This window comes from Anguilla rostrata, chromosome 18, assembly GCF_018555375.3.
Source record: "Anguilla rostrata isolate EN2019 chromosome 18, ASM1855537v3, whole genome shotgun sequence".
NCBI classification, from domain to species: domain Eukaryota; kingdom Metazoa; phylum Chordata; class Actinopteri; order Anguilliformes; family Anguillidae; genus Anguilla; species Anguilla rostrata.
Genome location: NC_057950.1, coordinates 18088552 through 18110859, shown reverse-complemented (window position 1 = coordinate 18110859; position 22308 = coordinate 18088552). Strand labels below are relative to the sequence as shown.

The window sequence follows — 22308 nt, the reverse complement described above, 5'->3', positions numbered from 1 at the left end:
GTTACAGTATGACTTTCTGTGTTGCGCCCACATCTCTATCAGTAACTATCTCTGCTTTCCCCCATCTGAATAATGGAAATGACACAAAACGTGTGTGGACTGTCTGCCCTTATTTTAAAAGAAAGAATGATATTTCGGTTATACAGTGTGTTCACATTTTTTTTGTTGCTGAACCAACTGACATGGGCAATGTCATTTACAACTGACATGTGCAACAATTCAAAATGTTAAGTCTGCCGGGCATATATAAGGAAATATGACACTGTCGTCATGTAATAAAAACTGAGCATTAATCAAAACCACAGTGTGGAGCATCATGTGGTCTTAAATTACCTCCGTTCTGTTGGAATGAATACAAACTGGCCTATAAGTATGGGGAAATTAGAGCAGTGGAAGTTGTACTACTGCACTCCTATCTCTCAAGCAACAGAGAGGCGTGTTTCTTTGCATCTTTGCCTTGCCTGTAGTTTTATTCGCAGCTTGGGAGAACATAAAAGCCCCCACTGCTGTAAGCGTAAGTTTTACTTTGAACTCCAAATGTAAGGCATTAAATAAACATAAACTTCAAACCATTATTCGAAAGGACTCCAAGATAAAAGTTAGAGATGGTAACCCGCACCATCTATTTTTAATTGACTTTTAATTGGACTCATATGTCAAAGAGGTCGGCTGCTCGTGCACGCACACACACACAAACACACGCACACACGCGCGTACACACACACACACACACACACACACACAAAATGAGCTTCTGAAAAACATGAAGGGACTCTCTTCTCATCGGACTTTATAGCAACAGAGCGGATATTAAAGTCCTTTCAGATTTACACTTACATAAAATCAAAGAGTGGAGGTTTGTCTAATGCTGATGCAGCAGCTACCCTGCAGTACGTTAAATACAGTGGTGCTCTGTGGAGCTGCTTCACCATATATTTCAGCAGCAGAACTCCCCAGGTAAATCCCTGTGGACACGTTGTCTCACCTGCATATTTATCTATCATCAGCCATGATAGCAACAGGTCTAGTCACAACGTAACATTTATATAGACTTCACTGAGTCATCTTGATGAGTCTTCATTTATCTCAAACTGTGGGCCTGCCAAACAGACAGAGAATCATATGCCACTATTTACTACAGTCAATGAGCTCAGTCGATGTATTTATTTGCTTTGATGTTTTAATGCTGTCTCAATAGAAGACTATTAATACTGCACGACCCAACATATTCCTGCAGGCATTATAGAACTCACCTCAGCTTTGTTGACTTGATAAAAGATTAATCAGCGGCAGCCTTCACTATCCCAGGACAGGACCGGACAGGACCTGCCTGGAATTATTGAAATCATCATCAGCAGCAGCATTAGCATCATCATCATCATCACCATTATCGTCATCATCAGTCATCATCATGGGATTTCTGTTTCTAATTAATTGGCCAAACATCATTAGAAAAGACACAGTTGAAGTGATTCATCAAAAGCCCAGATACAATCCACGAGCATATCAATGCAGGACAGCAATATTTGCAATGCGAGTGTGTTAATGTGAAATTTAAATTTACTGTTCACTTCTGTTGGCATAACCCAAACCATTACCATAAAAATGCCAGGCTTATAAATATATACCAGGCATTTATTAAGCATATACAGCCATGTGAGAATTAGGATGCGCAGGATCTGCATATTACGTAACCCTAGATTATAGCGACAATGGCTATGTTTACACGCACTCCAACACTTTGATTACAGGGAGTACTCAGTTCATGCCAGTATTTACATTATTTTGTACAAACAGATATAAGTAATACGATTACTCCGATGGCGGCATTTGCATAATTCTTTCAATATTTGGAACAGGAAATATTCAACGGAAAATGTATACACGGCAGCCATGCTTATTTTCATCCAGGTTCTTCAACTCACTTGACACACAGTTTCAAAAAAGCCAAAAGATGTAAAAAAAAAAATATATATATATATATATATATATTGGGCGGATTTTGAAAATGCTAATTATGACCTTACATGACCATTTCAATAACCAGAGCTCAGGAGGTAAGAGCGGTTGTCTGGCAGTCAAAGGGTTGCCGGTTCGATCCCCGCCCTGGGCGTGTCGAAGTGTCCCTGAGCAAGACAACTAACCCCTAACTGCTCTGGTGAATGAGAGGCATCAATTGTAAAGTGATTTGGATAAAAGCGCTATATAAATGCAGTCCATTTAGAGTTTTGCCACAATCAGGGTAAGATTGGAGTCTTACTGTGAATGTAAACACACCCACTGTTACCCTCATACAAAATGACAAGGATCCATTTTGTTTCATAGATCACCCATTCAAGTAAGAGCAGAAAATTTCAGTGGGAGGAGTTTACCTTTGCAAGCAACATGCATTTTTCACAAATCAGATCTGCTTGACTCCCTCTGTCCCCCCCCCATCCAAGAGCTGAGCTGCTGAAATATAGATGTGGCCTGTGAATGCCCTCTCTTTCTTTGGTGTGAGCGCTCGGCTAGTCAAATAACATGACATATTGTATATTCACCCAAGCAGATTGACTGGCAGCTTTCCTCTCTCTCTCTTTCTCTCTCTCTCTCATGTGAGTGAGTGACGATTAGGCAGTGGCCTGCCTGACCTTGCTCTCCCACGGCTCACATGCTCACAGTCAGCTGCACGGCAGTGGCGTGGAAAAGATCAATCCCAGAGTGCCGTGCCGTATGTAAGCCTCAGGTCATGATTGACCCTGCCTTTTGAGGTTTTCTTCTTTTGTGGTTTGGGAGGCTCACTGCAGTGTGGAACTAAAGCTTTTTTGATCACACCCATAAAAAAGAATCATAAATAATAAAATAAAACAAAAATCAAATTAGCACCCTCTTTCCAAGTCAAGAATGTGTAGCCAACAAATATTCACTGTGCAGATGCTACCCCTTTTAAAATGGCAGAGGTTTATAAAATCAAATGTTATTTAGATAAATTGAATACTGCAGATCAAAATGCGCGAAATGCGCTTTCTGGCCTCCTATGAGACTGAAGAGAACACACAGACAGGTCCAATAGTGCTTTGTAGAATTATTTCCGTGGTAAAACCCATGGTAACAAGCCAACAAAGGTTTGAATTTTCCTCACACGTTTTCTTTGGGACATCAAGGACAAACCTACATTAGTTGGGTGCCACAGCCTGTAATTTCATATAACTTGTATTTTCCTCTCGCCTGTAACCCAATTAAAACATGGCGAGTGGGACAGTAAGTGGGCAAGACACACCTCCTGGGGTGGGAAAATGAGCAAACAGGAAACAAGACAGGGAGTTCCAGACTCCAGTCTAGGTCTGACTTGTACGGTCGGTAGCTGGAGTAGCAGTGGTCCATTGAAAGATGGTTACAGTTACATATTTCCAGGCAGACCAACAGTCAGGGACAGCAGTGTGGTATAATTAGAGAACTGGCCTTGTAACCCAAAGGCTGCGGGTTCGATTCCCAGGTTGGTCACGGTTGTTGTTTCTTTGAACATAGTACTTAACCAGAAATATCCCGCTGTATAAATGCATAATAAGTGAAGATTTACGTAAGTTGCTCTGTATAAGAGCAAAATGCACGTAATGTAAAAATCCAGGAGTTTGAGCTATTTAACTATGAAATTTGCCCTGCGGTTGCACTAAACTGGTGATAATCATGCCGTAGCAATCTATGTCTGCACAACATCACACCAAAATGAACTACATATTGTGTGGCTTTTAATGTCAAAATGCATTCATGAACAGGAACTATGGCCTAGTTTAAATAGATGTTTGCTCTTAACTATGACTCAAAAATAAATGCAAGTGCTACTTCTTTTCGACACAGTTTAGTGAGTTAACACAGATTAATGCTGACATCACAAAACTGTGTGTGGAGAAAAAGTAATACATGCAGTATTGATTATTTTTTATTTATTATGCATGTATTTATTTATTTATTTATTTACTTATTTAATATCAAAGCAAAGCAGAGGCTGACTGAATTAAGGCCTTGGGCAAACTGTTAATAAATGTATCCATGGCTGCATCCCCAAGACCACCAGGCAAGTGGAGATATAAAAAAAAACATTCCTTCTGTAAACCAGTTAACAAGATTGCTTTTTTCTGGGTACCAGTCTAAATGAAAGGCCTATTTCAACTACATTATTAGTTTTTTTGTTTTTTGCATCACAGATATCATGCTTTGTAAAGACTGCTCAGTTGCACTGCAGTGATGGCCTGGATGGCGATGGAGAGACCACAGCTCTATCCTCACGCTGTCGTTTGTTAGAACTACTTTCACTATGTGTTTCAATTTAACATTGCTGAAGTAATGCATCTGTAAAATAACTCTAACAACATTAAATCCTATGTGACTTGAGAAAATTCAAATGCAATTACTTTTGAGTAAACCTTGGTCCTTTCTCAGCAATGCAAAATAGTCGAACTGTAATAGTTCATTTGCACGCCAAATTAAAGATCACCATCTTAAAACCCCATACAGCTTAGCACATACTCTGTATTGGTCAGGGGGGAAAAAATGGAAAATGTCTCGATAATTCTATTATTTTACCACAGCAAGATAAGATAATCAAAAGTTAAAATAATAACTTAATAATTCAATAAAAATAAAATCAGCACACGATATACATCCCGAACACAAGAAATGAATGCCAACCAAGTGTCTTCATATTATGGATGTACAATTATGCATATTAACATTGACAATTTAATTTGATTTGCCAGATGGTATTACAAACATTTGAATCAACAATTTACTCAGGAAACATCCTGCATATTATGCTTTGCTATTTAGAATGCATGCTTCATTAGGTATCACCAGATATTTAAAGGCATTTGTTTATGACAAAATGAGCATTGCAATTCACTGAATTTGGAAAAGCTGTTAAAAAAATGGTCATTGTAGTTACAACATTGTGCAAAAGGTATGCCAAATATTAACTGCTATTAAATAGCAAATATCATTAAAATATCTCCCTGAACCTTAACTGGGTGAAAACATATATTATTTTTCCAGAATATTTAGGAATCCATGTTTCTCTGATTTGGGTTTGTTTTGTTCTCAGCAAGGCAACATTTTTGAGGTACTGTTCTGCTCTCTGCAAAATAAGTATTGCACCCAAGACAAATTCAATAATAATGATTTGCAAAATCACTTGGATGTGTGATGTCTTTCATCTAGGAATGAAATATGCTTCTTGAAACAACAACAAAAAAAATATATAATTCTCAGTCTGCCCTTTCGTAGAATTATGACAGATTATTCAACTGATTACAAATGTCGAAGAAAACTGCCGTTCCTGGAAAAACAAACAGCAATTACAGAAAGCAAAGAACACTCTGTCTGTGATCACAGGCAAAGTCTCTGTGACATGTCAGTCTTTGTGCTTCCAAAAGCCAAGATGATGAGGGAACAATGGAGGAACACAGGAAACTGGGCAAAAAGTTCAGAGAAAAGTAACATAATGGTATAAATCGCTGGTTCCCAGAATGCCCCCCAAAATAAAAACTAGTTAATTTTCCGGATGTCCAGTGAGCATTTAAGTCACAAGTACTATATAGGAACTGTCTTAGAATATTCTTCAGTTTTGTTATTCCGGTTGAAAAAAATTGAATTCAAATGAATTTGAATTTTGGAAGACCATTCATATTAAAACTACATTGGGGAAGGTTAGTGATGTTCAGTGTATCTGATGTTTCAATACTTGCATTCTTAAAATGTTTGCAACAATAAATATGTAGTAACACTTTTTTTGTAATGTTTTCCTAATAAACATTTCCCTATCTGATGAATACATGGGAATGCAAACGGGATGTTCTCCAAACATTCTTGGGAGGCCCCTAAAGCTAAATGCACTCCAGGGAAGAGGCCAGTGGCTCCCACTGTACCTAATCCCCTTGGCCTGATTTCCTCTGGGCCTCCACCTCTCAAGATGCGTTTATCCGCCATTACTCTCCCCGAGCATTACTCCCTGTGTAACAGCGGAATCAGCGCTCAACGAGTTTTCACCCACCTACGTCAAAATGCTTCAAAGACAAGATTTCTGTTTCTATTTCAATTTTTAAATATTTCTTTACAATATAATGTGCACTGTTGTCTTTGAGTTGGTAATGGTACAAATGATTGTTCAGTAGAAAAACATTGCACTGTTAAAAAGAAAATGTTGCTTAAAATATCATAAAAACAAAGGGTGATGCATCGTATAAAGTCTGGTACAGCAGCACAGCCCTCTTCCCTCGCCTTGCCTTAGCACTCTTACAAAAGCCACCCTCTCCAAAAAGAACAAAGAGGATAAATCCCTAAATGAATATAGCAAGCATGAAAACGTATTATTATTACTATCACATAAATACTCCAGGTGAAGCATGCTGCCATTCATTTGCCCACGAAAGAACTGTCCTCGCATCATGCCAATTTACCTGGTCACCTGACAGAACTCCTCCTACAAGCGCTGCCACCAGCAGCTGCGCCGGGCAGAAATCGGCTCGCAAAACGAGACCGTGTTCATATTCAGCGGAGTGTCGGCAAATGAACGGAATCAAACCAACCACTCTTACTGAAGAAAAGAGAGGGGATCTTTACCCCCGTTAACAACTGACCATATTAATAAGTGATGAAAGCCACTGAGTCTGGTGATGCGTTTTTGCTGGAGACGGCGGCTGAGCAGAGACGGCAGTTCTTTCTATTCGAGCTGGCTGGGCTAAAAAGTGAAGTCCCCGGTCCATCTGCGGCGTGAATAAATCAAGAACGATGACCCCCCCCATATTCCATCGCTTATGCTGACTTCAAGCAAGGTAACCGCATTTTATTGTTTGACAGTCTCGGTATTGTGCGTATACTTTATTTATTAATAACTTAACTAAAGGAAGGGCACGGCAACCATGTTAATTGAATTAAATTAAAAATGAAACGGTAAAATATGGACACACATGCTTCACAAGCCAAGAGTTTTCGGGTTTCCATGCGATCCGAGATAACAGTCTTCTACAAAATAACCTCAGCAGGTGTATGTTATGCATCATATGGTAGAATGTAGTTTAAAAGTAACTGTACACCGTGTGATGAGCATTACAACAGCCCACGTGTTCTATAGAAGCAAACGTACTCAATACACCATCGATTAAATTGTTACCAATGTACAATGCGTGTTGTGTCACCGTAAAGTACGCACCTGTCAAATCGCATTGGATTTGTTGTGGTCCTAACATGTTAAGAGATTATATTATTTTTTGAATTTCATTAAGCAAAATGAGTACACACGCGCGCACACACACGCTCACACACATACACAGTGCATTACATCAAATCGTAAAGGTTGTTTTCACAGACGTAATGAATTGCAAGAAGTTAGACACACAGTTATTGACGCCTGTGCTGTTTGTTGGCTAGAATCATAGCCTTCTTAAACAAAGGGCTTAAACTTCTTAACAATACAAATTCTGTGGTGACACAGGTCTGTAATGAATTATAATGTCATCACTAAAATAAACGTGGTGGTTGGTGTAAAATGGTAGCTTTCAGTCTGGCGACACCGTAGATGCGTGATGAAAACGTAGTTTAATCACGTAAATCTGAAACGTGCCAGTTTCTGTCTGTGGTCCCTGCCTGCCCTTTGTCGCGCTACAGAATCGAATTGTTGCCCATGTGTAATCTGTGCAGGAGCACGCTCGGCAACATCACTGGAACAGAAACACATTTTACGCTCCCTAACTGCCTGGTCCAGTAGAGGTGAAATGAGTTTACGCCGCGCAAAATGTCTTTGAGTGGGTGAATCGGCCGCATGGTTGTGTGTTTGTATGCAAACCCTTGATCTATTTTTAAATGACATGATTTGGCATGAAGATATTTTTTAGTTCTATACATACACTCACTGTGCGATTGAACTGCGAACACAATGGGCCTCATTCACGAAACGTGTACGATCACATTTGATCGTAAACTGTGTAAGAACGTTTCCAAGTACATTTGGACATTCATCATTTTTTCCCTCATCTATATATTTGTTCATGGCTTTTTATGTTAATCACATGAACAGGATTACACATAAAAATTTACAGTCAGCATTCATCATCTCATACACCTGGGGTATGCACAAAAACAACGGTCTGCACATGTGTGCATCTAAGAAATAAGTTTGGAAAAATGTGTATACAAAATAAGAAATAATTATTTCAAATTTCAGTAATTTGATAGCCTTTTCCCATTAGAAGCAGTTTGAACACAGAAAGTGAGAGAGCTGATCTCTACCCCACACACTTGCGCACACACACATGCACACATACACACATGTGCAGCAGTACACACACTTATTGAGACAGACTGAAAAAAGACAATAGAAAAAGAGATGACAGATACGCTTGCACACATACGCATGCATTCATGCACGTACACACACATAGACCCCCCCCCCCCCCGCACACACACACACACACACACACACACACATCACGCATATACAGTTGCACAACCACCACTGACATGAGAAAAATAGTAAGCTGTCTTGGACAGTCACACGGCTGCTGGTGAGGCCTGTGCCACCCTGCCGGGGGTGGGGCTGGGGGTGGGGGCTGGGTCAGGTGCATCTGGATGACGCAGACAGAGAAGTGTGTGTGTGCGTGTGGGGGGGGGGGTGGGATTACTTTTGTGGGGAGTCCATCCTAGAACTGCGCTGTGTTTGGGACCCAGGATGAAGTTTGACGTGTGCAGTGGAAGGGAGGGTGAGGCAGGGGTTGGGGGCAGGTGGTGTGGTTAAAGCTCATTATTTTCATGCTGAACTGACTGGCATGATTGGTAAAATATTTGTTTGGAGCCGAGTGCAAAACTGCAACAACTCCTCTGTGTTATTTAGGGCAAGTGGACACTTTCAGTTTTTTAAAAATCCAGCGAGCAGTAAAACCGTTTGGTTTTGTGGGGGCGGAGTAGATCACATTCACTAGGCCAAAACATCCTTTTGCATTCCTAGACTGCTTATCAGTGGGATCTTTATCCGATCATGTGTCCGTAGGTTAGCCAATGCCCTGGATTACAGGCCACTGGATCATTGTCAACCAATGCTTTTCATCTTGAGCCCACAAAAGGGAGTTTAGTACAAAAGAGATCTTATTTTATGCACAACCAAGAATTTGTTTCTCCTTTTGAGATTGTTACTATAAAAGATATTCTTTCTTGACATGTTTGTTTTCCCTTCTTCTTTTATCAGAGGATGCTTTTATTTTCCATTATGTTTTTTCAGCCCTTGTAATAAATGCAACATGAGTCATTAATATTTTATGAGATTGTGTTATCAAAATTAAAAAGCCATTTAAAAAAAGTAAAGTTCTGTTTTTTTTGGGGGGGGGGGGGAGAAACGCTCAGAGTCCCTCGGGGGACTGGCAAGCTGTCATTAAAGTGGTGCTTTTTTCAGCCTAATGCGTGTCAGATTCAATCATCGTGCCCTAATATGAGGGAGTTAATTAACATTCTCTTCCTCCACATTTGCTATCGTCAGACCTTTCTTCTAATGGATGGTACATATTGTAAACATTCACTGAATAGATTTGGAACACAGAACGTGATGTGGGCTTTTTAGGTACTGTCACTGTCACTCTTAAATCTGATGCCAGATACAGTATGTTTACCCAGTTCTTACTTCAATCGTCAGGGGAAAGGCTTTGCTTGGTCATGTTCTGCCCACATAATGTAGTGATCAGGCATTGTGGTTTTATGAGCTTGCCTGTTACATGCCATCATCCTGGTCTGAATCAGACGGAGTGCCTTGCTGTTCTTTCACTGGTCTCTGACCTGGTCTGGCCTTGTCTGAGCACGCTCTGTAGGGGATGTCTCACGGCAGCCTTGTTAGACTGTTACGCATGAGCTCAGGCAGGTTGCACTTTACTACACCTCCACGATTCTCCCACGAGTTCCCGCAGAATTTCAAATTTTGGTTCTGTCAGAAAAACCAATGAATTAGAAGCACCCAGACTATGTATGGGTAATTTCCCCGTATTTATTCACTCATATATTCTGGTTCCTAGCGTCATGTGCCCACTTAGCCTGCACAGTCATTCTCTAGAGATCTCATTCATGATCGTGTTGCTTGCATTTTGGAGCACTGTCCCCTGTTAGCTACCCCCCCTCACTTCCCCCACTCCACCCCCAATCCTGTTAGGGCTGTGAAGTCACACTCAACACTTGGCTGGTTATGACTCTTTCTTCTTCCTCATAGGCTCATACATAATAGATAAGCCACTGTAACTTACAGTACAGGGCATAACTAGGCTAATACTCAGATCTGCATATTTATGCCCGGCTCCATTATTTATGAGCACGGTGGGGCTTTGCCATGTACAAGCCTTTATTTGCGAGGAGGACCGCGACGCCAGCCGCACGATAAATCAGGGAGATGCGCGGAAACGACGCATTGATTCTGGGCTCTACCCGGGGCCCGGAAATCCCGCGTCGCATCAAAGGCGTGGATGTGAAATGTGCCTGAGGAAACGGTGCGAGTGGTGCTCAGACTCTGATGAGGTTTCCAGACGTACACTGCTAGGTGACAAGAGCGTCGCTTTGTTCCGCTCAATTTATTGTCATTTTGGAACAGTGAGAGAAAACTATCTGACGCCTAATGCAGAACTGGTTTTGTGGGCTTTTTTAAAATTTGTATTTGAAATGGCATCATTTCAAGGCTATCATTGTAATGCTATTATTCTGTTTGGGTGAATAGCAGGTAATTTATTCACCGCTCTTGTCTCTCATTAGCGTGGTTAAGCTGGCTCACATCGGGATGAGCCCTCAGTGTGCTGCACCTGTTTGAGAGCTACCTGTTTCCACAGAGCCTGATTGGTGGGACATGGCCCAGGGTGTTCTCTTTGAGGATTCCTGCCCACAGACAGTCACCTTCATGATGTAAACCGATTGGAGTTTGAGGGCCTAGTGCAGTGTGTGTGTGTGTGTGTGTGTGTGTGAAAGAAAGTGAGAAAAATACATTTGGAAGCACTTTCTCAACCCCACTGAGACACACACATACAGACACGTACACAACACTAAGCCCTTAAATGCCTGCCACTCAGAATACCTCAGTGCTGACCCTAGCATGTGTTTGTGTGTGTGTGTGCATGCAGCTGATGCCTGTTTGTGTACCTCAAGTTCATGTTATGTTTGCATCTATATGTGCCTTGTGTGTGTGTGTGTGTGTGTGTGTTTTTGTGTGTTTGTGAATGTATGAAGTCTTGGTGAGATCCGTCCTGAAATTGGAAATTAGTGTAAATGAAGCTGGCTTAAACATGCATGATACAGATTAGATTTGACTCATGTTTATTAATTATGCCCCCATTCAATCTCTAGATTTCCAAGTATAATTTTTAAAGAAATATATTTTTAAAGGTTGCATTCATTTAAATTCATTTAGTTGAAATGAAGCACAGCACAAATTCTTTTTTTTGCATTGATTCATGCTCCAAGGAGATTTTAAGATAATGAGGGCAGTCATTTGACTGGAGTAAGAGGAAAGATACTACTGCATGGGAATTGGAGTTTTGGTTTGGTTTTGTTTTTGCACATTCATGCATACGAGATTCTGCCAAACAAACGTGCAAGGATTCTAAATTCAAGCAATTTAGCTCTCATCAGCCATTTTTAAAAGAAAGCAAAGAAAAGTTTCTTATGTATGATCTTGCAGCCTCCTTTCCTTCTCATAATGGAAAATTTGAACAGTTCATCACTCCACATCATCCTCTTCTTTCAAAATACACTACATGGCCAAACATATGTGGACACCTGACATCCAACATCTCATCCAACATTATGGGCATTAATATGAAGTTGGTCCACCCTTTGCTGCTGTAACAACCTGCGCTCTTATGGGAAGGCTTTATACTACATGTTGGAGCATTGCTGCAGGAATTTGCTTCCATTCAGCTAGAACAGCTTTGGTGAGGCCAGGCACTGATTGGGCGATTGGGCCTGGCTCACAGTTGGCTTTCCAATTGTTGGATGGGGTTGTGGTCAGGGCTCTGTGCAGGCCAGTCAAGTTCTTCCAAACCCTTCTCAAAAAAACATTTCTATATGGACCTCACTGTGTGCCCCAGCACATTGTCATGCTGAAACAAGAAACGGCCTTCTCCACTGTCGGGAAAGCACAGAATCACCTAGAAGGGGGGTGTGCAGATACGTTTGGTTATATAGTTTATTCTCATTCATGTACTTATTAAACATTTTTTGACTACAAACATTACCATGCAAGGTCTGCCATTTCACTGGGATATGCATTAGATACTGACCTTCTGAACAATGATTAAAGAACAATTTTGAACCCTTAGAAGTGAAGTACCAGGGCCGCTTCTATGAATTCTCAGCCCCCCCCCCATATATTTTTCAACAAATAAAAACAGTTACATGCCATATCCTGCTCCCTCCCCTCAGGCCTGGGCCCAGGGCAAAGTCTCCCAGTTGTTCCCCTCTATATGCGAAGTACTATTTTTCCTTAAGCAGGAAACTTAACTTGTTGAAGAGTACATTTTTTAAAATGTTTTTTTCAACATTTTGAATCATTGTTCTAAAACTCCATTGCTTTCAATTAACAGCAGTGATTGTTACATCGGCATTGGAATGTTCACTTAAGAACATTATAATCACATATTTGTGATCTTACACCTTAAAGGGTTAATTACTTTTATAGATCTGATTTACAAACAAACAAACAAAACATGTAAACTGTAATTCTCCCTGGATAATGACATTTTAGCTATTTCAATTATGTAATTATGGTCTTCACAATTTGCCTAAACTGTAAATATCTAAAAGAATATTTAAAAAAGGAATACTTATTGGCCCGGTAATCAGATCTACAGGAGTACTGAGTTCAGCACCATTTTCAAATTCTTCTCAAATGAGCATATTATTTCCCCAGACGCATTATCACATACTTGGGGGAATGAGTATTGCACACTGACATGCATTTTTACTAAACTTGTAATTCTCAGAGGTCCTTTCTTACTACAGAATCAATGATCAATGTTTTTCTCTTTTGCAATGTTATTATTTAATGATATTTACATTTAAGTACAATATTTTGTTTTCCCAACATCACACTATAGATTGAGAGCAAATACTGAAATGCATCTGGATGTTTGGCAGATATCCTCAAGTTACTCAGATTAAAGTTTATGGAATAACATAAAAGTGCTTCCAAATGTAATTTTCACACATGCACACACACACACACACACACACCTTCACATACTCAAACCCACAAGCACATGCGCGCACGCGCACGTGCACACGCGCACACACACACAAAGACCCAGTCGTCTGTGTTTGGATGCAGGGTGTGTGTGTGTTTGGATGCAGGGTGTGCGGTAGATGTTGTAAATGCACTCTGCACACAGGACTCACGCTGATTCTCAGCGGCTGTGGGATTTAATGAAACAGCGGGAGCAGAGGAGACCCTCGAGGGAAACCCGTCACCCAGCAAATTAAACCCTTAGTTCCGCAGCCAGAGTTAAAGCTGGAGAAATGACTCATTTAAGGTTTGATTACTTTTTAATGCAGCCGTAAACAACGGCAGTGGTCGGTTTCCTGTTTTTAATTCCATTGTTCTCTCTCTGCATAAGGCTCAATTTGCAGCGGGGCCATGCAAATGTGATGATCTGCTGGAATCAAACTGTATTAAAAGATACAAAAGCCTCCCACCTCCCATCTCTAACACACTCTCTCTCTCTCTCTCCCCTCTCCTCCCCCTCCTCCTCCTCCTCCTCCCCCTCCCCTCCTGCTCAGTTTTATTAATAAGAGTCCCAGTTCTTGAAATATATTTTCATTACTCACAGTGTCTGATAAAACTGCCTAATTTACTTCCAGCCATAAAGTCTGTGTGCACATTAAAACAGGATTTTCAGCTTCATCGAGCTGCGGCACAAAAGACAAAAGTGCTATTCTCAGTGTGCCAGCCAGATTACAAGGGTTAATCATGACTTTTAAATTGATTACGAACTTGAGATTAAATACTGATAGTGCCTGGTACCTCGGTGACCCTATTAATGCATTCGGTTCCAATCTGGTCTCTGTAATGGTATCAGCGATTGTGTCTTAGGTGGACTTAGGTGAAGGATGTAGGAGGCCAGAGGAGGATGCCCCCACCCCAAATAAGTCTAGTTCCTTCCAAGGTTTCTTCCAGGGAGTTTTTCCTTGCTGTTGTCACTTCTGGCTTGCTTTGTGTAGGTTTAGGCCAGGGTAAACTGTGAAGCGTATTTCGACAATTCCTTTGTAAAATGTGCTATATAAATACAATTTGATTGTTTGATTTATTGATATGATCCACCTTAAAAGTAATAATATATTTGTGTGTATACACATTATTGTGGCTTCTGCTGATCTGATAAAACTGAAGGATAAAGGTTGTTGAATAAAGAAATAAACATTAAAAAAACATCTGCATATTTATATTGCTAAAGCAAAATTAAGAAGTAAGCACATTGGAAGGTATAGAGAATAGAAACAATTTACATTGCTTAGATTTCACGTGATCTATTTGTATACGTAGCTCGATATTTAGCGAAGCACTTGAGGTTGATTACCCTTGCATAATGGTGCTGCCGGTTTTCCTTGATTTGTCATCGGGGCAAGTCCCGTCACTCGAGCACCGTGCCCAGACCTGCTGAAGGGACACAAAATGGAGGCAAAAGTTCACACACTGTAAGTGTTAACATTCATCACACTGAACCAGTCAATCAGGCTTTACTTTGCATGGCTGCATATACAGCGACTTACAGCTGAAATTACACATTCTGACCAAAAAATCCCTTTTGTAAGAAAAAAATTTTCCCAGTCCTTTCACCTTTCAGAGGAGAATAGCAAAAGAATAGCACATTTTGACCTAAAAATATAACATTTCAACAGTGATACACGTGATGTTTAAAGCAGTCTCTGGGATGTGGTTGGATTCCGTAGTGCAGAACCTGATACAGAGAAGTCTTCAAAACTTTTAAAAGCTTGAAGATGCTGCAAACTTACAGCACCTTGACTTCAGGGGCAGCGTGGGCCATGCTGATCTCGTCCCTCATAAATCCAGGATGGTGATGCATGATGGATTCGGGGCATGGGGGATACAGTTGATGACATCACAAAAATGAAATGACTTGCCCAAGTGCGATTACACCAGAGAGGCTGCACTGGTCGCTGTCAAATCCTGAGCCCACATAAAGAATGCCAGTGCATACTGTAATTCTGAGTTATGGTAGGAATACTCTGTTCTGTTGCTTTTGATGCAATGACTATATATATATATATTTGGAAAAATATAAAAATAACTATAATAAATATTATTTTTTTAATACAACCTCTTAAGTCCATGGGGGTCTCCTGAGTGCCTTTGAGCCTCAGTGGGGGGGGGGGGGGGGTCCCTGGATCATGAAAAGTTACAAACCCATGCTTAAGGATGTTGATCACAAAACGGGAACTTGTGTCCCCAGCCCACTTCCACTGCCTCAGACCTCCACCTACCAGATTTACTACATGCAGGTTTTGACAAAGGAAAATGAAGGATGAAAGATTTGAATTCCTCCCTTTGATGTGTGGCGAGTAGTGAAAATCGCTGATCCTTTTTGCCCCTCCGTTCCCAGAGCGGGCAGATGGGCGTAATGAGGGACTGTGTTGAAAGTGGCTCGGTTGTGCCGGCTCTGTCTGCGGAAGATGTGAAGGCAGTGGAGGCAATGTGACTCACAGGAGCCATGTTTAAATCATCTGTCAGCCTTCCTCTCCCGCTGAGTCTCCTGTAGTCACTCTCTTACTCAGCTGCTGCCCTTATGGCTGGCAAAGCTGGACCCACAACACCACAGCTCAGAGCTCAGAGAGAGAGAGAGGGGGAGGGAGGGAGGGAGAGAGAAAGAGCGTGAGAGAAAGGGAGAGAGAGGGAGGGAGGGAGAGAGAGAGAGAGATACTGGAAGCCCACTGAGACAGCAAGCACATCACATCGTATTTATTTTGGAACTCATGATTTAAGAAAGACAATGTCATATTAATTATGCCATTTCATAATTTTTCATTTATTTTTGTCTAATGCTTTCATTCTGGGACTCATTATTTTTTTTCTCTCACACGATTTGAGATATGAATTGGTATTTATTATTTTATTCAGTATAATGTACATGCAAATGTATGTTCATCATGCCTGTGAATCTCCACAAACTGCACACAAAATGAAATATTCATAATTCTAAATTCATAATTATCCATATGCAGTATTTATTGCTTTAATTACCATTGACAATAAACTGTAGTCAGGGAGAAAGACATTAACCGTAGCTAAGTAACTACAGGGACTGGTATTGCTCTTTATCTGCTGTAAATTGTAAACAGTAAAATTCACCCAGAAAGTAGTAGAAAGTAGAAAGTACATTTAGCAAATAACAGCCTCATAAGAAATACGATTGGGTGGTGGTCATCTGGTCTTAATATAATCAGTAATACGTTAAGAAATTAACCTTGAGCAGACATCATATCAAGACATCATACATGTCACTCAGTATGCCCTAAAGTTTTGCAATATCCTTCTAACCTACCACTCCACCGTGTCATACAGGAATGCAGAAATGATCTTGGGGGTGGGGGGAGTCAGCGTCACAGGGTTGTGATTCCTGCGTTAAAGCCCGGCCACTCACGCATGATTGGCTCAGCCCAAATCTTGGTGGCTTGGATCTGAACTGGACAATAATTGTGTCATCCCACACTTCACTGCTCTGGAATGTTCCACAGTCAGAGTGAGAGTCACTGGCCTTTGCGTGACATGGGGCTTTTCCAAAGCCTCAGCCTGAATGGGTTTTTTTTTTGTTATTTTTTGGTACAGGGGAACAGAGTGTGTTTGTTTGATGTGTGTTTTTTATCTTCTCAGGATCAGTGATGGGTTTGACAGTACTGACAAGTAAAGTATGCTTTGTGGCCCTGCATAAGGCAGTAAGTGCTGAATGCGTGAGCAGTTCTGAGTGGTGCCATTACCTCTAGCAGTGTAACAGTGTAAACAGATGTAATGCTATGATGAGTATTATTGTTCCATATTCAATTAAATTTCATTTGCATACTGACTTTTACAGAGACCGAGCCTGAACACCCAAAAATCCAGCAAGTAAAGAAAAAAAAACTAAACAAAAAAACTCTGTGGTGAGAATAAACTCCCTGGTGGGAAGAAAGCTTGGGAGAACCCAGAGGAGGAGCCCAAGCTCCACTGGCTGGCCTGGTGTCAATAGTTAAATATAAGCCAAATGATAAAATATAGGTAATAGGGAGCCTATCGGAGCAAGCGGATGCACTGGTTGGGCAGATTATAGCCTGGGGCTGGTGAAATAAAAAGTCAAAGCAAAGAACTATATGTATATTAATATGCAGATCAGGAGAGGTGAGGCTATGCATCTGGGCCTCAGTGCTTCATCACATGGGCTTGAAACAGGAGATGGCCAGAACTAGATTAGCCATAGAAAACAGGATAAACTGATTTGGCATATAAGCACGTTTCATTCAACCCAAACTTCTTCAGGCTCATACACTGAATGCATAGTGCTCTCTACTTCTAGAGGGAGATGTGTGTGGGTTCAAAGGTCATGATCATTTTACAGCGCATAATATGAAAACCAAATAGTCTTTGTGACAAACTCCAGTATATTTAGCACTCGGTTACAAACTGAAACGTCCAAAGATGAGTAGAAAATCAACAAAGCAAGCAGGGATCCTGCAAAAACAGAATCAATATTATTGTATTTCATTGACAACTCACCAGACTGTGTGTAACTCCTGCATATGTTGTTGGCAGGGCAATATATAGTCTATAATCACAAGATAATTGCAAAGATTCTAAAACCAATCATCCAGGTCCCACTCCTTGTTTTTTTCCCCTCTTCAAAAATCTCAACACTGGGAGGAGCCATTCCCTACTCAAAACTTTGTCACCTCGTGACAGCAATTCTCAATTTGCGTCTAACCTATAGGGGGAGCTATTTCCTATTCCCAGTCTGAGACCCCTAGCGAATCTAATTTCTCTGAATAGTTCACCTGTAGATTTATCCCCACAGGGTGCCAGTTCCCATACACAGCTGGGGGGAGCTATTTCCTCTTCACACCCCATCAAATAACCAAAAACAAACACCAAAGTTTGATTTACTTCCTTACAACCCCACAGTTAGGGGCAAATTACTGCACTTAGTCTGATAATAGAAGTTGTTACACTCTCAGCATGGCGCCATTTTGTGTGGAGGGTTTTTTCTTTTAAATTTTACGTGCACAAATATTTCACCTGTTGACAGTCAAGAGCAGAACGGTAGCTCTGTGGCATTGCTTAGGCACTCTTCTTTTCTCCCCATGGGGTCAGAGTCCAGTCTACAGCGCCCACAGCCAGCCATTTACTCACATTTTCAGATGAAATAGACAATACTATAAAGGTTCCATACATTATAGGAGGGTTTCGGAGAGGGAGGGGGGATATCTCTCACTCCCACAGTGGAGCACAAGTCTGGACATAAACGGCGCACACTCATAAGGAAAGGCTCTGACGTGCCCGGGCCTCGCTAAGACAGGGGCCAGCACGCGGGTCCCCGCGCAGCGTCTCCAGACAGCTCCATTCAGAAAGCAGACAATGCGGCGTGCTTTCACAAAGCCATTATTATCCCTGTGCTACTCAGCTGATGTACAGTCTACAAACTTCTCTTAATTAGCCATTCATCCTCCGCGGCGTCACTCGTAAAGCGCTTCTGCCCGGAAACGTGGGGCAATAAAAAGTGTTATTGGGACAGCAGCCTTGATTGCCTCTTATCTCCCATAAACACTTTGCTCAAGTTTACCAAGAGACGGAGGCGAAGGAGCAGGCGGGGAGCTGGTGGGGTCTCTGAGCGTGATGGGTTATTCATGAACCAACCAAACAAGTGCTAGCAGATAAAAGGGAAGGCGAGAGTATATAACGTCCGGGTAATTGCGCTTTTTAAACGTGCGGTAATGGCGAACTGATTAAAACCCGTGAACAGCGATGAGATTTGCCGCAACGTCGTACCTCGATGAGCGACATTTAATCTGATGATTGGCTCGGAACACAGGGGTTGGTGTTCAAATCTTTGGGTGAGTGAACATCTTAATACGGCCCCACCATTAGTGTGTACACAGGCCATTACATGTATATTTCAATCTTATTTAAATAGGAAGGTCAGTCACAATTAATTTGTCTTTTTCATGGGGTACTTGTAAGCTTCTTGTAATCTGAAATGGGGCTTTCAGACATTATCAGAAATGGAATGTTACCAAGACTGGGATTAATATCCTACAGTCTGACATCAAACAATTAACAAATTTAATGTTTTTAATTAAAGTGACCACGTGGGTCAAAAATGCTTGTCCTCTAGTACTGTGCCTTCTACGTAGTTGAGGACCATTGAATTTCCTTGGTTCAGAGGGAAGATTGCCCCCTACTGGCCTTCCAATGCTACGTCAAGCAACAGCCTGGATTCCCTAAAGATCTTCTTTTCAGGCTTGGCCCCATTTTGCTTTAGCTTTAAAGCTGACCTGATACAGTGAAACTGAGACAGGTTTTCCACCTTCTCTAAAATGTAGTCTGGTTTCAAGCTGACAAAAAAGCATTTTGTGATAGGTGCACTTCTTACCCCTACTGTAAACTGATCCCACAGGAGGAATTTGACAGGAAGACCTGTCTGTAGGAAGAAAATATGTTCTCGTCACAGACATGACCCAATTCTTTTCACCACCACAAAGTCATATTCATGTTTTTATTCCACTTGCATTTGCTGTGTTATAGATTCATATTCATTTGAAGGTTTGATTTAGGTTTGTGAAATTCAAATGTTAGAACCCCTTTAGGTGGGTTACTAACAGCTTCTTTTTTAAATCATTTACCACTTATTTGTAGCATGCCATTTTCACACAAGCTCACTTAAATTATTGATATAAATTACAGTACGTTTAATTCAGTGCCACAGACAGCAGATCTTAAATGTTCTGTGTAAGTGCAGTGGTGTGTGGATGAGTGAGGGGGAAGATGTGATTGTGGAGTTAAATACATGTAATAAAATCTAAAGAAGAAGGTCCAATAAATCTCCAGTTTAAATGCATATCCAATGCATATGTGTTTGAGTGTGCACGTGTGTGTGTGCGTGTGTTGGTGTGTGTGTGTGTATGTGTGTGCAGGTGGGTGTGTGTGTGTGTGTGTGTGTGTGTGTGTGTGTGCAGGTGGGTGGGTGTGTGTGTGTGTGTGTGTGTGTGTGTGTGTGTGTGTACGCTCGCATATGTCTTTGAGTGAGAGGATTTTGCAGGGGCTGCTTTCTCACTCTTGGCCCTGTGAGTCTGAGCAGATGCCCCTCTCATGCATATGCACTCTGGCACTCTGCGGATGAGATGAAGTGGGGCATGCATTTGGAGAGGCAGATCTATCACATAACTATCTGATGGAGGTTAAACGCAGAGCAGTTCTCTGTTAGTCAGTTCCACGGGGACGGCAGTGTGTGCGGATCGTTTCCGGGTATTACCTCAGTGTCTGAAGCAAAACCCGGCAGCCTCCTATTGAGGTGCTCAGAAGGACCCCATCCCGTGGGATGGAGGATTGTGGGACGTGGGCGCTCAGGTGAGCAACTGCTACAGGTAGCCCCCCCACACCATAGGCCTCCCCACATCACTGGACTGCCTTCTATCTCGAGAGCACTGCAGATCTCTTAAAACTACAAAGAGGGAATTCACAGTTTAGCAAACATCCCACTTTTATTTTGCAGCTCCCTAAAATATCCTGGGGTGTTGGCATGTAACTGAAATGTTGGTCTGCAGGTGGTGTGGGAAGAAGCAGACCTGTCTTTATTTGTATAGTCCTGAATCTGCCTGATCTCCTGCACAGAAAATTGTGAGTCTCACATTTCTACATGCACAGATGGTGCTTTTACTACTTATGCCAGATTGTATATAAATGCTGAATTATTAAAATATGTAATATTGTACAAAATAATATGCAAATGATGTTTTAGTTGTATTATGTCCTTTCGACTAGTGACCACATGCACACCTCCAGTCTCTCACCTGAGAGCCAGTGACTGTTGTGCATTTTACAGGTCACATAGGACTACAGTGCAGAGTTAGCACTGATCAGAGAAGAAGCGTCTCTTTTATCAACAGAAACAGAAGGATGTGGACACCGGGCAGTCACACATAAATAATGTCAGGAGCCCTGACAGATTAACACTATGTTTGACATAGTCAAATTAGTGGCTTCGACCTCTGAAAAAGTGACGTAGCCACAAAATCCCTACCGCCCCTCCACGTCCCCCACCCAAACGGGCCTTTGGATACGAACGGCAGATGCGTCAAGTTTTGCATTACCGAAATAAGTTGTCAGATGCCTGAAGTGTTGGCGTAGCAACGGGCACTGCGACAGCACCGTCTGAGCGTTCCAGCACTTGGCAGTTTCGCGCTTTGCAGAAGGCAACAAGCACAGTTTCATAAACACATATTTATCCTCGTAAAAAAAAAAAAAAGCAGCCGGGTTTGCGGTGCCGGTGTGCTGCGTTTCCTGGCAGCCATACGGGTATGATTGCCGGAGCCCGGTGGTGGATAGCACATAAACACAAGCTGTGGAAGATGGCATCTCCGGTGGCTCGAAAGAAGAAAAAAAACAAATTCATAACATTGCCTCAATTTAACATTGTTATGTTCCTATGCGGTTACATTACGCTTGGCGCTATGGTCGGAGGGAGCTTGGTGTGCCAAACAAGAGGACTGGGTTCATCTAAGCCATATCAACAAACAGGCCTTCGAGCGAATCATTAAGCTATTACATACAAGCTCATTAATAATCATAATATCATATCAAGTGTGTTTTGACTTTGTGTTAAATAAAAAACTAAAGCAAGAACAGATTAATTTGCTTCAAGGAAGGGCAAAGGAATGATATGATTTTTGTGTTTGATTTGTGCTGACTTTTAAATGTGTTAAAACCTCATTACTGGCCTGAGGTGATACATTCTGCTCCCTTCAACTGCACAAAAAGTCCAATTGTCGGGACCACATGCGGCCTATTATGTTTGCTTTCGAATGATTAGACATAATATGGATAAAAGGAAGCTCTGAACATGCTGAAAATGTGGGATTGTTTTCCCTTTACATAAATGCCAATTTAAATTCCACGGTGTAAATGGGTCTTATCGCATTTTCAATATTGGAACACTGTCAGACTGAGAACTGAGGTCAGCGGATGTGTGTTTTTTTTTCTTCTGATGGGCTGTCTGATACCTCCATGCCTCACACCACTGCTGAACAAATAGGCTCATTGTCTAATTCAGGGGGTGGACAGTA

At 41.5% G+C, this 22308-nt stretch overlaps 1 protein-coding gene across 1 annotated transcript in view; it reads left to right on the top strand.

Annotated features, from left to right (window-relative positions):
* The first annotated feature begins 6402 nt into the window (after positions 1 to 6402).
* The window catches only part of hs3st1l1 (heparan sulfate (glucosamine) 3-O-sulfotransferase 1-like1), a 28837-nt gene continuing 12931 nt past the window's right edge, over positions 6403 to 22308 (top strand). Inside the window, exon 1 of the mRNA XM_064317693.1 lies at positions 6403 to 6806. The gene's annotated coding sequence lies outside the window, so the exon portion shown is untranslated. The remainder of the gene's footprint in view (positions 6807 to 22308) is intronic.